The following is a 7,342-nucleotide window of genomic DNA, read 5'->3' as shown; positions in this document are numbered from 1 at the left end:
ACATGTCTTGAGTACCAGCTTTCTGCAGGACTAAAAAAAAGCCACACAACATCTTTAGACAGAAAGTGACCTCCTTTCATGTCCATTCCAGGACAGTTTGATTTGAGCACTGAACTTCCTAAGGCACAACTAAAAATTGCACTTGTGATGTTTCATTGGGTTGGTAATAGTTTCTGAGCTGCTTATGTTCAAAGACATACAGGATACTTCATTTCATTTAAGCCCTGAATGAGGGTAAATACCCAGGAGTAACTGATTTGCCTTCAGTTTATCTACCACAGTTTGTGAGATCCCAACATATAGACCTTTACTTGATTTGACACATACTTTACAGATACCTGGGTATGAAATAATGCAGTGGAGGGCAATAAATGCTAAGACACCATTGTGTTTTCTTCCTAACAAGACATTTTCTTGTGAAAGTTAGTATAGGAGTGTCCATGTTATGAGAGGGGAAGGGAAAGACACTTTGGGATCTGTGTAAGCACCAACAAAGCTTACTGATGTGTCCTCTTGAAAATCTGAAGCAAAGATCATTGCTGTGTTTTACACAGAGCAGAGGACTGAGACTATGCATCAAATGGGTGCATTTGATATATCAATGCTGTGGTGCAACATGAGCAGGAGAATCTCATCCCATGCTACACTATGGGACTGCTGGAGTAAAATGCTGGGAGAGAAAGGGGGAAAAAACAGAGAAAGGGGAGAAGTTTGAAAAGCAATACAATTCCGAAGTCTTTCTGAGGTACTGAGGTTCCTCTTGGGGCTGCAGAGTTGCTCTGCCCCATGCTTGGGCGCCAAAATATTGGAATAAGACCCCAATATCACCAGTTAGATTGTGCCTGGGCTCGTCTGACCCCTGCTGCTGGGCCAAAGGCGGCAGCTGTGGCGTTTCACCTCAGACACCTTTGGCTGGCTGGAGGTTGCAGCTGGGCACTGAACAAGTCCAGGCTTGTAGAAACTCAGTTTACCTCCGGTGGCAGGGCTTCAGGCGAAGGTGAAGAGGAAAAGGAGATGGATTCTGCTGGAGGGTTTATATCCAGAGTTTATTCCATGGTCACAGACGTCTGAATCTTGGTAACAGCTCCAACAGAATCCCGAGCACATGGTCCAAGCTCAATTTAAGCCCAGGGACAGGGGGAGGGAAAGGGACAGGTGAGCACCAACCAGGTAGGAGGGGCAGGGTCTCAGGGGATGATGACACCCAGACAGGCCAATGACCCCGGGCCTGAAGGGCATCCTTTGAACCTGACCAACCACACGATGGCCTTGCTGGAATGTTAAAACTGATTGACAGCCCAGCCGGGGACGAGGGGGAAGGGGAAGAGAGGTATTGCCACACCTGGGAAGGGACTGGGAAGTAAAACAGGAAATTGCAACACACTGCAACACAATTCCAGGAACTAAAGTATTCTGATATTGGTCTAAGATTCAAGTCAAATTATATACAGAGATCCATTTCCTGCTACTCATGAGTTAAAATCAAAAAGCCTCATCTGACACTCTTTACAAAATATAGTTTGTGTATTGACTCCCGGCTCAGGAGTATCTTGACACACACTGCTCCTCATCCTGCTTTGCCTTGTAGAATTCACCCTGTACTCTCCTTGTGGCAGTCACAGAGACTAAAACAGGATCTCTGAAGTGATACTCACATACCAGAGATGTCAGCTTTTAGATAATGTGAGGACAGCTGACAATTATCTTAGGTTTGAGATCTTAAGGATACATGCTTAGTGTGTTCCTCTGTGCTCATGGCCCATGGATACATCTCAGACATATTTTAATTTTCTTTTCTTATCACCACTTTATATGTGTGTTCTGCATGTTAAACGTTTAAAAATAGCATGAGAAGATAAGAAAAAAAACCAAAAACAAACCCAGAGTCTTTCAGGTAAACTCAAGGTTGTGTTCTTGGATAATTAGGGATGCCTCTAGTTCAACTTTGTGTCATCTTTTCCTGGAGTCTGGTACACCCTCTTCCCTTGTGTTGGTATGTTCATGGTGCAGAGACGACACTGAGGTACCAATGAGATTTTTTTCTTAGAACTGATCTATTGCTTGCTAAGTCAATCCATCTCCAGAGGAGCACAGCTACCAGTCAGTCTTTTAAAACTGCATGGATTAGCAACAGATGTTTTCTTAGTCATACAATGGAAAACACTTTTTTCTTCTTGTGAAGGAAGAAACATATTTTTCTGGACGTGGTACAGTCTGCAATGGTTTGGGTATGGTCTTCATCCACAATAGCTTTGGTAACAACACATATAATATAAGACAACCATCTTGCCTTCAGTTCTTTAAGAGAAACCTGACTCCACTCCTGAGACAAAAAATTCTGGCCAAAGGAAGTTGAGTTGGCTTCTTCTTTCTCTGAAAAACAGACCACACAATTGTGGTGGATGAAAGAGTGGCCAAAAAATTAAGAGATAATTTTCAAATATATTTTTTTCCGAGCACAATATTTTTCCCAGTCCCTCCACCCTTGTGATATGAACTACTGCATATGCTTAATAAAATTACCATCTACTGCTCAGTTGTTTATTTTTGTAATCACTGGATTTCATTTCATTTGTTTGCCTTTTGACCCTGTTTTGATTGTGGAGAGTTTTAATAATCAAGGGATCTGTAGATTAAAGTCTATTTAATGCAATAGGGTTTTCACAAAAAATTGGAGGAATTTCACCAGCATTATTGACATGCTGATTTATCCCCACAATCAAGTAAGCACTGAAGTTACTAAAAGGGGACTTTGATTTCTCTGCTTCCTTTCCTTTTGATACTGGTTTTAGTGTTTTGCTCTTTGCTTTTTTTTTTTTTTTTTAATTATAACCAGATAATTTTGTTAAATTCATTTAAATCTTGAAACTCAGTTCTGTGGTTCATTTCAGATTTTTAAAAATCTACCAACTTGGATTTTTCCAGTAACTTCATAGCTGAGTCAGGTCTGTTGACTCCTGTAGCTGCTTTCTCTTAAACAATATGCTGAATTGTACAATACTCATCTGATCATAATGTTAGACTTGAAATGCCACCAAGTATATTTTATTTCCGAAACACTCTGATTTTCTAAATCACTGAGTGATTTGAAAGTCAATGGAATGAAGCTCAGAAGAAATGGGAGAACTAGATTTACTGTTAATGTGATATTTGGAACTGACATTTCACTCTGCATGTGAATGCTGAAAAAGCTGCCAAAACCAGGCTTTGCTAAAATATCATAATTACTGGTTCCTCTACTCCCAAATACAGCATTGTTTGGTGAAAACAATATCTTCTTCAGTCCCTTCACTCCACTATCTATTGTTTTATACCAGTTATTTATAAAAGGAAATGTCTCACTTTTAACATGGAATAGTTGTGTCAGTATTTGATTAACTTCTTCTCCCTCTGTATTATCAGTCTTGATTTAAACAGCAGGTCATTGTGTCCTGATTATCTCATGTTTTAACCAGTCAGATCCTTTTGCTTTTGCCTTTTCTCTACCAAGATGAACCTCAGGGTTTTTTCCCCTATAAGAATGTCTCAATTTGTTATGGCACTGTGCTCTAGAGTGGACCCTTGTGTCTTTTGGCATGCTGAGAGGAGCCGTGGGTTAGTTGGTGTCCGAGCCATGCCTGGCTGCAGCTGTCCATGGCCAGACAGGCTTGGCTGGGAGTCCAGTGGGTCACTCCCCTCGCGCAAAGCCTCGGTGCTCACTGACAGTGCTGTGTGAAATGAGGTCCTGCCCAAGATGAAAATTGGTTCCAATTGATTTCTGCAGGAGTTCAGTAAAGGTAGACAGACATTCTCTTTCTGCAGATACCATAAAATATAAAAATGAGCAAAATGTAGATAATGCAAAATGTCAGGCAGCCTACCAAGTGGCACAGTGTAGCTAATCCTTGGTGACTGTGCTGATGGGTGGACAGCCCTGTGCTGTGTCACAGGACATGGCTGTCTGGATTCACTTTTACTGTTACACATACAAGACTTCTTCAGATGAGACTGCCAACCTTCTTCCCTGTACCTCAATTGCAGTTCTTCTTTCTCAGAACAGCTTTTACCTGCTCCCAAATAGCAGGTATCCAGGGGTGTGATTGCTATTTGTGACCAGTGCTATCTGCCAGGGGAGGAAGGTCATGCTGACACCTTCAGCAGGGCTCAGGACCTGCCCTTCCAGCCCTGTGTACCAGAGCTGCCTTCTGCAGCAGTTTTGACCATTGTGGTCTTTCTGAGACCAAGTCATGGACTCAACCAGCTGGATTATATAAAAGCTGGTTTAGATTGAAGACCTTCATGATTTTGTGACATGCTCCTGACTATTTCTGTGTTGAACTGCAAAATAATGCTTGAAAGCTGAAGGATCCCAATCTTTGTGTTCTTGGTGAAGGACTTGACAGGGTGTGGTTTGTGACAGCAATACACTGTTCTTGCTTGACTCTAAACTTTAGTGCTGCATTTCCTCAAGCAGCTGTCTGACACCCTGAAGACTGGGAGGAAGGAGAGTTCCAGTTTTCAGTGGTGGTCACAGCACAGGGCTGACCACTGGTCACTTGCCAGTACAGGCCCACCTGTTGTGAAGGCACTTTGTGTAGTATGTCTAGAAGGCACTGTGTGTAGTATGTCTAGAGGCACTAGTATGCTGGATGTTTGGTGTGGGGCAGACTCAGAACTGCACCCCTTTAAAATATACATTTTCCTGGCTGCTTGACAAGGTTTTTCAGTCATATATTTCTTCCCAGAATTCACTGTCATGAGAAACCTGTCTGTCTTCTGCCTGTCAGGGCAAACATGTCAGTGACAGTCTGCATATACTGAAAACTGTCTGTATGTTGGGTTGGGCCTTTGAAATTTCTTTTCCAAGTGTGTTACTTTCATTATATAGCATTTAGATTACACTTACTGTTTGTTTAACTTCTTTGTAACAGATCTAGTTATTTCCAAACTGCTTGGAGCCTTTTATCATGATATTTTACTTTTCCCCCCTCATCTGTTTAGGCTTAAGCACTCTGTATATGATAAAAAATTGTTTTATTTTCCCGTAAAACACCTTGGATACGGAATACAACCCATATGGCAGTTTAAGGAAACAGCATCTCCCAAAGAGGGTGTTGAATGTGCACAAATATGTTCTTGTTTTTTACTAGGGGCACCTGCCAAAACCCTGCTGACACATCAAGTGTAAAAAAAATATTTGGCATCAGTCATCTCCTCCAAAATTTCCTTGTAGATATTGGAAAATATTCTCTTTTATGTATTTATTTAATTCTGCGTGATATTTCCTGATTCGTATGGTCACATCTGTATGGAAAGGTAAACATGGCATGGCATGTTCTCAAGTACTGAGGCCAACTAGTCCATCCTGGTAAATTTTCTGTCCCTCAAAATAGTGACAACTTAGTAGGGGTGCGCCTTGAAAAGATTTAATCTATTTATCGAAACATAACTTGAAAGAACTAAATCAGAGGTCAGATTGGAGATTATCTAGCTGACTTACAGCAAGAGGGAGGTGGCAGGAACAAGAAGTGGGTAGGTGATGGCAGGAAGAGAAAGGAGAATCCAGAATATGTTCAGGTCAGTGTCATCCTCTCCTCCCTGCAGGTGGAGGCAATCTGGGGCAGCCCACCTCACCCTGAGCGTGCTTCTGCTGCATGCCCATGGAAGGACAGCCAGCTCTGCTGAGTGAACACTCGTCTCTGCTCTTCACCTGTTGGTCTGCAGCTTCCCAGAGCAGAGCACAGCGACCTGTGGAGGCAGCAGGCATCCTGGAGCAGAAGCTGGTGTCACAGAGAAAATGCTTTCCATGCAAAAAAAAAGTAAAAAAAAAGTCACATCTGTCCATTCTTGCCTGCACCATATGGCTGTGGGCTGGCTGTGTCTGCACCATTGCCTGTTCAACAACACAGCACAGGCTGGCCTGAGTCCTCAGAGTTTTGGGGAGGAGGAGGAGGTGAAGAAAACCAAACAGCTCTTGCAAGAATCTTGCACATTAGGTGCTGAAGGAGGCAGCATTTGCAAAGCATCTGCTGCCACCGAGATTCATCCCTTGGTGGATGGATGCTGGGCAGAGTTTGACTCCCTGGATGGGATTGGCAATGCTGCAGAAAGTGCAGGGTGAAGGTCAGGGATGTGTTTCTGTGGATGCCTGCCATGGCAGTGCCTTGTGAGATGACCAGGGATGCCACGCGGGGTGACCACCACTGACCACAGCACTGCCTGGGACTTTATGGTGTGTGGTGACCTCAGAGAGAGGTGGGTGCTCCTGGCTCTGCCTGCTGCTCCTGGTGGGCTTTCCTGATGAAATCCAGGGTGTCATCAAAGAGTTGGGCAGAAGGTACCAGCAAGTCTACACAGTGACAACACTGGGACAATATAGGATATGAATGATCTGGGCAGTGAGCCTATCCAGCTTCACAATCATCCTTTATTTATATCTGTAGGAACCTTCTCAGAGTTGTCTTATGATGCTTTTTCATGGGTTTTTTTATGATCTTAAGTTCTAGCAATATTCCTTGATTTTCTAAGTATTTTGTCACCTGTTTTCTTGGTGACACTAAGAATTTGGCATATTTTTATGCCAATTAAAGTTTCAGCAAAGCATAACATATTGCATTTAGATTTGATACATTGTTTTAGTTGAAAAAATCAAGGTTTCTGTAATTACTCTGAGTGCAACATTTTGTTTTGTTTTGGTTTATTTTATTTCAAAACATATTTAAAACTAACATGCAATCAAAACAATTAATGTTAAAACTGCACTTGTCTTCAAGCAGGTTTAATCCAAACCAATTTTTACAGTTTTAAAAAGTAACCTTGAATGTTTTATGCAAGACTGACTAGAACATGAATAAGCACTGATTTAAACATTAACTTGTTTAATATTGTTTCTCTTATGTACCTCTTCTTGTTTAAATCCCTCTATACAGATATTTGTATGCAGTGTGGGCAATCACCAAATAATACAGAACTACACATGACTGAGTTATAGTTATATTAAACCAGCTCTTTTCAGCAGTAATAATTTAAGAGTTAATAGTAGTTCTTATATCTAGCTATGCAATTATTTGATACAGTCCCAAAAAGGATAATCTGCACTTAAATTCAAGTGGCTGAAAGAACTGTAGTCCATGAAGGAGCATGCAACAAGCCTCTGGCATCCAAGCACATGAATCTTTACCTAAGAAAACACCTTGAAGTCCCCCTTGCTGCCCAGCTTAGGTTTGCCAAGTCTGGGGATGTTGTGGTGTCAGATATCAGCACTCTCTGAGTGGTGAGGAGCAGGAGCAGGAGGTTCTCCCTAAGAGCACTGCACCAGTCCCAGACGGGGGGTGGGAATTACCTTGTGCCAAGCACAGGAGTA

Source organism: Zonotrichia leucophrys, chromosome 2 (genome assembly GCF_028769735.1).
Source record: "Zonotrichia leucophrys gambelii isolate GWCS_2022_RI chromosome 2, RI_Zleu_2.0, whole genome shotgun sequence".
Classification (NCBI taxonomy): domain Eukaryota; kingdom Metazoa; phylum Chordata; class Aves; order Passeriformes; family Passerellidae; genus Zonotrichia; species Zonotrichia leucophrys.
Note: the sequence above shows the minus strand (reverse complement) of the source record.